The sequence below is a fragment of the Pipistrellus hanaki genome (genome assembly GCF_964339955.1).
Source record: "Pipistrellus hanaki genome assembly, chromosome: 8".
NCBI classification, from domain to species: Eukaryota; Metazoa; Chordata; class Mammalia; order Chiroptera; family Vespertilionidae; genus Pipistrellus; species Pipistrellus hanaki.
In genome coordinates, this window is record NC_140510.1 from 29,378,832 (window position 1) to 29,388,005 (window position 9,174).

A 9,174-nucleotide genomic window follows, 5' to 3' on the forward strand; every position below is an offset into this window, starting at 1 on the left:
GGAAGGAGAGCTAAATTAAGAGCAAAAGTGGTCTTGTTTGTATCTCTGAGAGCTTTGTCCATGTAAGAAACATCCAAACCTGAAGTTTTATGAGTTTATTTGATCCAAACATGTGACTTATGCTCGGAGCCATGTCTCAAATGAAATGCTTCAGAGAATGGCAGTTTTGTAGCGTATTTAGTACAATTGAATCAAAGAGGAAGATGTAAAGAAGGTGCTTGAAATCCATTAACAGTAGATTAAGGAGAGCAAAGCAGGGAAATCTCTAGGATTGGGTAAAAGGCAAAACTGAGAAACACATACTTTTTTTTACGCTAGTGGGTGCAGGATAGTTAATAATTAACATTTGCAGCATATAGATGTGGTTATTGGGGAACAAGATAACAATGAGGCATTGTGTGATCTTGTGCTCTTATTATCTTTTTTTTTTTAATTTTTTTTTAAACATTTTCCAACAAGTATTTATTATTAATTACCATATTTTCCGGCGTATAAGACAACTTTTGAAACGAAAAAAAGCCTGCTCAGATTGGCCAGAATTAGAGAGGCGGTCTATTAAAAAAAGAACTGGTGTTGCCTCGGAAGTGGGGGGTAGTCTTATATAGCGAATATAGGCCTAAACCTATGTTTTAACTGTAAAATTAGGGGGTCGTCTTATACGCCGGAAAATACGGTAAGCCATGATTCAGGATTCTAGGGTGAGATGTACCCAGGCCCCCCTTCAACCTCACTGGGAGAAGGATGGAAGATGCCCAGTTCAGATCTTCTCAGGAAATGTGCCTGCTGCCCAGCGGTCATCCCAGGCCAAAACCCAGGATGTGGGGCACAGGGACTTGTACACACGCCGGTACCATTCACATATGAGACATCACCCCCTTTAGCAGTCATTGTCTTCTCACAGCAGTGGAAGTCCAGGTAGTTCTGCCAGCAGTTCCTGGTCTGGTTCTGGTTGGGGAAGCGGCTGTCAAAAGGAGCAGTCCAGTAGTTCTTGATTTTGGTCTTGATGTCTTCTGCCATGCTGCTGATTCCTAAAGACGCCCCTGAAGCCGTTCGCAGCTCAGCGTGACCTCAGCAAAGAGAACTGCTCTGGTGATCTCATACCTGGTGCCTGCGATTGTATCTTCTAGGGTTAGAAAAAGAAAATCACTCTGACATTTCAAAGCTATGTTATCCTAGATGCATAAAAACAATGGACAGGGCTCACTTACTATAAAAGACTTACCTTTGCTGAGGAAGCCATAGGCCTGGGATGTGACTACACACTATGACCTGAGCAAGTAGAAATTTTGATCACACCATCACCCTGAGGTTCCTTTTGGTCATGGAGCTTGTCAGGCCTGCCAGGTGGTCTCCCTGTGCTTGTCAGGGTTATTACATAGACCCCTTTTTTTTTGTTCACTGCGTCTGTAGTCCAGCATCACTAAAAGTGACTCTTACCTGGAACCTAGCAAAGGAGTTTCCTCCGATAGCTAGCATCCTGGTCTTCAACCTGCAATAAAGGGAAGCTTGCTACCTGTTATGCATTGATAATCCCAAATCCCAAAGAGATGTAAAGTACAATTCCTGCGAGTTGTTTACACTTTTGTTGAAAAATATGTATGCATATTTAGAAACAATGACATGGTCTATAACAAATTTATGTGAATACACACAGAAAAATTAGGAAAAGTAATATTGAAGCACTTATCCTGTATAATAAAGAGATAATATGCAAATTGACTGTCACTCCAACACAAAAGATGTCCTCCCCCATGTGGTCAAAGATGGCTGTCTCACAATAGCTTGCAGGGCAGTTGGGGACAACCAGGCCAGCAGGGGAGGGAAGTTAGGGGTGACCAGACTGGCAGGCAGAAGCAGTAAGGGGCAATCAGGCAGGCAGTGAGTGGTTGGGAGCCAGCAGTCCTGGACTGTGAGAGAGATGTTCAACTGCCAGTTTAGGGATTGGGCCTAAATAGGCAGTCAGACATCCCTGGAGGGGTCCCAGATTGGATAGGGTACAGGCTGGGCTGAGGAACACCCCCCTTGCCCTGCCCCTAAGCACAAATTTCCTGCACTGGGCCTCTAGTCTTTATAAAAATTGCTGTTTGAAATTTTACCCCTGCTATTTGGCTTCTGTAAATGCTTGCTTGCTTGCTTAAATAATAAGGAAAATAAGACTACTCCCATCTTGGAGAGGCCATTAAACCTTCACCAGATGAAGTTATCAGTGCCGGCACCAGGCTAAGCCTTTGGTTGAATTTTCAAAACCCCAGCACATAGGAGTTCTTTAAGAACTTGCAAAGGGGACTGGGAAACCCCATACTTGGGAGACAAAGAGGGTAAAAAGGTATAAATACAGGAAACTTCCTATGTGACTTTGCCCAGAGTTCTAGAGACATTTTTCTCTGCGCCTGCACGTAATAATAATAATAATAATAAATGTAACCCCAGCTCTCTAAGCGTTGCTTGGTTCTTCTCCATTCTTCTGTAACAAGAACAGTACAGGCTGCAACTATCAGAGGGAAACCTCCTGGGGATGGTAAGATTTGAGCTTGGCCTTGAAATGAAGAAGGGCTCTGGCTACGATGGGCGAGTGTGGCTTGGTAGAAAGGGAAGGGACTTTGGGAACATATTGTCCTGATTTGAATGCTGCTTGGCTACTTATTGACTGTGTGACCTCAGACTAGTTGCTACTAGTAAATTTCTCTGCATCACAGTTCTCTCCAGAGAAAACTGGGCTGAGATGCATAATAGGTGCTGAGTAAGTCATAGATGTAGTTGGTGAAAGAACTTGGAATGCACATTAAGCAACTGAAAGAGTTGACTGAGCAAAGGTTTGGAGCACAGAGGAAGAGGATCTGTTGAGTGGGTGTAAGGTCGGATTGGCTAGAGCAAAAGGTCATCTGGCAAGAAGTACAACATAAGATTAGATTATGGGGCATTGGAAGGAGGGGATAGAAAATGTGTAGGTCAAACCATTTCAGAGTTATTTTAGTTGACTGGAATTCAGTTAACCAGAGCACTCAATTCCATGGTATGAGGGAATTTATTATATACATTGGCATACTCCGTTCTGATGTCACCTCCTTCCCAGATCTGACAGGTATGAATTGTGTGTGTACTCCCATTATGCTGCATTGCAATTGCCTTTCCCATGGCCATCTTCCACTCACAGTGAACTTGTTTCCTAATGACTGCTATGGCTCAGACTGTGCCTACTTTATGCACTGTTGTATTGGAGCACTTAGCAGAGGATCTGGCTACTTATCAAGCACAGAGTAGGTGTTTAATAATTATTGATGGGTGGGAAGAAGGAAGGAAAGAAAAAAGGGAGAAGGGAAAGAGGGAAGAGAATCTGATAAGAAGGGGATTCTGGTATGAGGAAAAGCGTTTTGAGGCTGATTGGTAAATAAGGAGTGAGTGTTGACCTTTTGCAAATTCCTGACTTTGGGACTTTGGGTTTTTGTTTAGAATAGGTGAGGAATTCAACTTTCAGTAATGTGATTGATTCAGAGGAACTCTACAACTGCTGAACAAGCCTGCTTTTCTCTCTCTCTCTCTCTCTCTCTCTCTCTCTCTCTCTCTCTCTCTCTCTCTCTTTTTCAGAAAGCACAACTATTAAAAGAAGGAAAGTAAGCAATTTAAGTAGTCAATTCTTGAAAAAAGCAAGCAACCAGGGAGGACCACTTTCAGAAACACCAGTTTTGCTAAACCTCCAATTCTCAATTATACATTAACACTGATTCTAAAATGTAGTTGTTATATATTTTTTTTTCTTCATATTTTAACATCTCTGCAATCAGGATGAATTTTATATTCAGAGGCATATTATAGCTATAATGGCCATGGCTCTTCTTTCTTCATCATAAATAATATAGTTATGCATCTTTTAATCAATAATATCATAGATAAGATGAAGAAGTTGAGGTCTCAGCCAATTTAGGAGTTTTCTGAAAGTTACCCTGTAATCTGGTAATGGAGCGAGGATAAGATCTTATTCACAATGCATGACTCCATTCTCCTGATTGTGCTCCCTTCTTTCTCTAAATAATCACACATCATAACTCCATGTACTTAATGGTAAAACTGCTGCTCTCTCTCTCAGAGATAATAAGCAACTCCATTCCAGGATTGGGAAAAGATCACATAGGAAACCTGAATAGCAAGAGCTTTTAATGATTCGTGCGGGATGCAGGAGCACTCACTGTTGGTCTGACTTCTGTGAAAAGTAATCGGAAGACGGTTGCCACCAAATTGGTTTAAAGAGACTCAGTCCCACTCCTGTGAAATCAGGGGATGCAGCAGGGACACCATGGCAACGCACGTTTCCATTATTGTTCTCCTGCCTCTTCTCAGCCCTCAGGGCTTGTATAATGAGACCTTGACTCCCCAGACTGGATCGAATTGTAACACATTTTATTGTTCAGCCACTATTTGGATTTTAATGCCAGCGTGCCCTGGATGGCCTCTCCTGACAATCTGGAAGCCTAAGGGAAGCGAGTCTCTTTATATTATGCATGATTTGAGGGGCCCACAGTCAATCAGACCTGCTCCAAATAATGAATGGACAGATACATGTCTCAGTAGGAAAGGAAGATTTGGAACCCTTAGGTTTGGTCATGCTATTTACAGGGAATAACTTGCCTCAGAACACTCACTCAGCTACATTGAGCTGTTTCCCACATGTGTCTATTGTCCTGGCCTCACTCACAAAGAATAGTTTATTTCTCATTCTAAACTTTTGCACACTGAAAGAACAATGGCTCTTGTGCACTTGTCATTTCCTCTCTGAGCCACTTTGTGGAATTTATTATGTTAAATATGTGGAACTAAGTTAGAGAAAAATCCTTGAATTTGCCTGGAATTGTTATTTAGTTTTGGAATATTTTCATGGGGCTTTTATAAAACTATTGCTCATGGGGCCTTGAAATTTTACAGTGAATGTTTCTTTGTGTTACACCATGATAGCAATCTAACATATCTTGCTCTGTGGTTGTATCTGTACCACTGAAATTTCCCAGTTCTCTGGAGAATTTAGTAATTCTTCCAAGAGTAGACTTATGGTTCTACAAGATAATTAAATTATCCCTTAAGCAACCAACTACTTTCAAAGAGAAAAAAAAAAATTCACAATGCAGAATTTAGAGGTATTTAAATAAATAAAATATTTAGATATGAAATAAATGTATAAAATACTGAGACACATCAAAGATAAAAATCTTCTGATCATCCTCTATGGCTGTCATCATTTGTACTCCTTTACTAATTAGTTATTTCTACGTAAATTTATAATAATAATTAACATTTGAGCCCTTCTATATGTAAGAGGTAAGCTGTTGGGACTTTATTCTGTGAGTCAGAATTTAAAGAACCTGAGTTATGGGCATTGAAATTATAACAGATTCCCATTGATCTTCTTTCTGTCAAAGTCTGTTATGTGTGTGTTTTAAATTTTTCTGAGCAATCTCTCTTATCAACTTCTCTCCTCCTTAGAGTGGAAATGAGGAGGACATCACATGATCCTGCTTCTCTGATCATAGTCAAGAGGTTGACAGAAGATTCAAGTCAGGTCTATCAGGGTCCCTTCCTTAGGAAGTATGAAATTGGAATAAAAAAAAAAAAATATTCAGTTGATTTTTTGAAAGCTGCACCTGCAACGTGTAAACAAGGGACCTGTTGGCTACCTTGTGTTTCCTCTTATGGTTATCTGATGGAGAGATAGAAATATAGAGCCGGGGGTGGGGGGATGGGGGGGGAAGAAGGAAGAAATATAGAGCTGGAGATGAATAAAGGGTATGTGTAAAGGGAGCAGGGATGAAAAGTGGGATGTTGTTACTGATGGTGTCAGAGGCCCTGTCCTGCAACACAGCTTAATTCCTGTTCTTTTAACCTCATAATAATTTGTATCTTTTCTTATTTAATCATGAGTAGGTTTCTTTTACCCATAACCAAAAGTCTAAAGTTACATAAAAATAGGTATTTAATGGGCATTAATATCATAAGACTATCAACTATAGAATAACCCAAGTACAAAAAAATACTGATCATTTATCCTACTTCTAAACATACCGACCATTTATCCTACTTTTTGTATTTTGAGTTATCCACTTGACAACTTTTACTGAGCACTCACTATATTAAAATAATTGGAAAGAGCAGTCAAAACAAAGATACTTAAAACTTATACATTCCTTGTTCTGGGGGATCTTGTAATTTAGTTGGGAGAGAAAATGCATGGAGGAAAAATTTTTAAGTGTACTCTGAAGCAACAGCTGGATAAATCCAAATTAAACAGAACAAACTAATTACAGAAATGCTGAGGGGTTGCAGGGTAATGAGCAGGTTCTAGGAAATGATCTCTAAGGTCTCTTTCAGCTACAAAATGCCACGAGGTTGCATACAAGTGATAATTGGATAAGGCAGCACTTAACCATAACCCCAGCCTTAGGGAGCTTGAAGAAATCAGGCCAAAGACAAGTCGAGATTTGATTAAAACTTAAATGTTGGAAATGCTTGCTGTTCTGGGCTACAGCAGATGCTTTCTTATAGGACAGCAGCAAAGGGACTCCTGATAGATTTGAAATTTGCCTGAAAGAGAGGAAGGCAAGAGAGGAAAGATGCCAAGTTCTCATCCAGGCAGCTTTGGCGAGGAGAAAAGGGGAAGGCCAATCTTGCCACATCGTGTCTATGACTTTATGATGGTTCCTTAGGTTTGCTGACGCAGGGTAAATCAGCTGTACTTCTACAGTATCTCAATATGAGTCTTAAGTCAGCATGTGATATATATATATTTGAAATAATCTTATTCATATTGAAATAATTATCTTATTTCCTTTCCTTCACTTAGAATATTCCCCTGAAGATCTTTTTTTTTTTTTTTTTTTTTTTTTTTTTTAAGTAAATACTATAGAGGGAGGGCCTTGTCATTATGTATTAAGAGATTTTGATATGAGCTATACAGCAGCATAAACAACTAACTACATTTCTGTGATTTTCAGACTTAATTATAATGAGGTGCTTACTTATCATTTTTCTCTCCTTAAACTATAAGTTCTTGACCACAAGAAATATAGCCATAGGGAAAACATTTTTTTCTCTCTCTTGTTCTCAGGACAATAGCTGACACGTAATGAGCCTTCAATTGAGGCCGAATAACTGAGGAGTTAAGAGGGTGTGCTCTAAAGTCAGAGATTTGGTTTCCAGTATTGATTCTGTAAACTTGGATGTGGATCCTTGGTTAGACTGAATTTTGCTTTCAGTCTTATTTATAAATGAACTAATAATAATGTGTACTTTCTGTGGTTGTCATGAGGCATAGGATGTGATAAAGTACCCAGCACAGTGCTTATTGGGAATTTTTGGACTGGATCCCATATTCTTTATCCATTGGAGTCCAAGAATGAATCCACAGACAGATGGTAGTAAAGGAGATTTATTTATTTATTTGTTTGTTTATTTATATAAATCTTTATTGTTTAGATTATTACAGATGTTCCTATTTTTTCCCCCATAGCTCCCTTCCATCTGATTCCCCACCCCACCCCATGCCCTTACTCACCCCTACACCCTGCCACTGTCTTCATCCATAGGTGTAAGATTTTGTTCAATCTCTTCCTGCACCCCTCACACCTCCTTTCCCCTGAGAATTGTCAGTCCATTCCTATTCTATGCCCCTGATTCTATTATATTCATCAGTTTATTCTGTTCATCAGATTTTTTATTCACTTGATTTTTAGATTCACTTGTTGATAGGTATTTGTTGTTATTTTATTGTTCATAATTTTTATCTTTACTTTTTTCTTCTTCTTTCTCTTCTTAAAGAATACCCTTCAGCATTTCATATAATCCTGGTTTGGTAGAGCTTAACTTCTTTAGCTTTTTCTTGTCTGATCTTCAATTCTAAATGATAGCTTTGCTGGTTAGAGTAATCTTGATTGTAGGTTCTTGCTGTTCATCACTTTGAATATTTCTTGCCACTCCCTTCTGGCCTATATAGTTTCTGTTGAGAAATCAGCTGACAGTTGTATGGGTGCTCTCTTGAGGTAACTAACTGTTTTTCTCTTGCTGCTTTCATGATTCTCTCTTTGTTTTTTTGCCTTTGGCATTTTAATCATGATGTGTCTTGGTGTGTTCCTCCTTGGATTCCTCTTGTTTGGGGTTCTGTGCACTTCCTGGACTTGTAAGTCTATTTCTCTCATGAGGTAGGGAAAGTTTTCTGTCATTATTTCTTCTAATAGGTTTTCAATATTTTGTTCTCTCTCTCTGGCACCCCAATAATTTGGATGTTGGTACGCTTAAGGTTGTCCCAGAGGCTAAAGGTGGAGATTTATTGAAGAACAAGTACAGACTCCCACATGGGGAGGGGGAAAGAGTCCCACCAACTTCCTGTTTCCATGGTTTATAAAGGCTGCAGTTCCTGTGCCCTGATATCTCCTCTGATTGGTCAATATTCCCTTTTGAATTGGTTACTATAGTAACTCCTGAGGCCTTCCTTCCTCATTGTCCTCCCATCCCCTCTGGGCATTCTTCCTCCTTTATTTTGTAAATATAAAACCTTTTTGGCTACTTCTAGTCCCTTGTCTTATGGAAATTTAACTGCACCTGGCTTCCTTATGTTATAGAAATGTATCTTCTCCCAGTCTGTAACCCTGTGTTTTTACTTGGACCCCAATTCTAAAAATTCCCTAAGCCTGCCTACATTTCCCTAAAATTCCTGTTTCAATACCTGGTACATAGTAAGACCTTAATAAATGGTTGCTATTTATTTTATTTATTAATAAACAAATAAGTAGATGGATGGTTTGATAAGCATCCTAAGAGAGGTCTTACAATAAATATATATATTTAAAATATTTTTATTTATTTCAGAGAGGAAAGGAAAGGGAGAGATAGGAACATCAATGATGAGAGAGAATCATTGATCAGCTGCCTCCTGCATACCCCCTACTGGGGACAAGTCCATAATCAGGGCATCTGCCCTTGATAGAAATGAACCCGGGACCATTCACTCCACAGTCTGACACTCTATCCACTGAGCCAAACCAGACAGGGCTACATTACAATAAATATTTTTACCTAGAGAAATATATTGAAATAATCAGTTTTCAAAAAGCTCACTATAACTAAAGGTTGTAAGATTGCTTTCATCCTCTATCCTACAGAGAATTACATTTTCACCAATATTATTAGAAAGGA

At 39.3% G+C, this 9,174-nt stretch overlaps 1 pseudogene across 1 annotated transcript; it reads right to left on the reverse strand.

Moving 5' to 3' along the window:
• Nucleotides 1–684: 684 nt before the first annotated feature.
• Nucleotides 685–1,041, reverse strand: LOC311626961 (cytochrome c oxidase subunit 6B1-like; annotated as a pseudogene). The gene has a single exon. The product of its transcript is annotated as a cytochrome c oxidase subunit 6B1-like (transcript).
• Nucleotides 1,042–9,174: the final 8,133 nt, after the last annotated feature.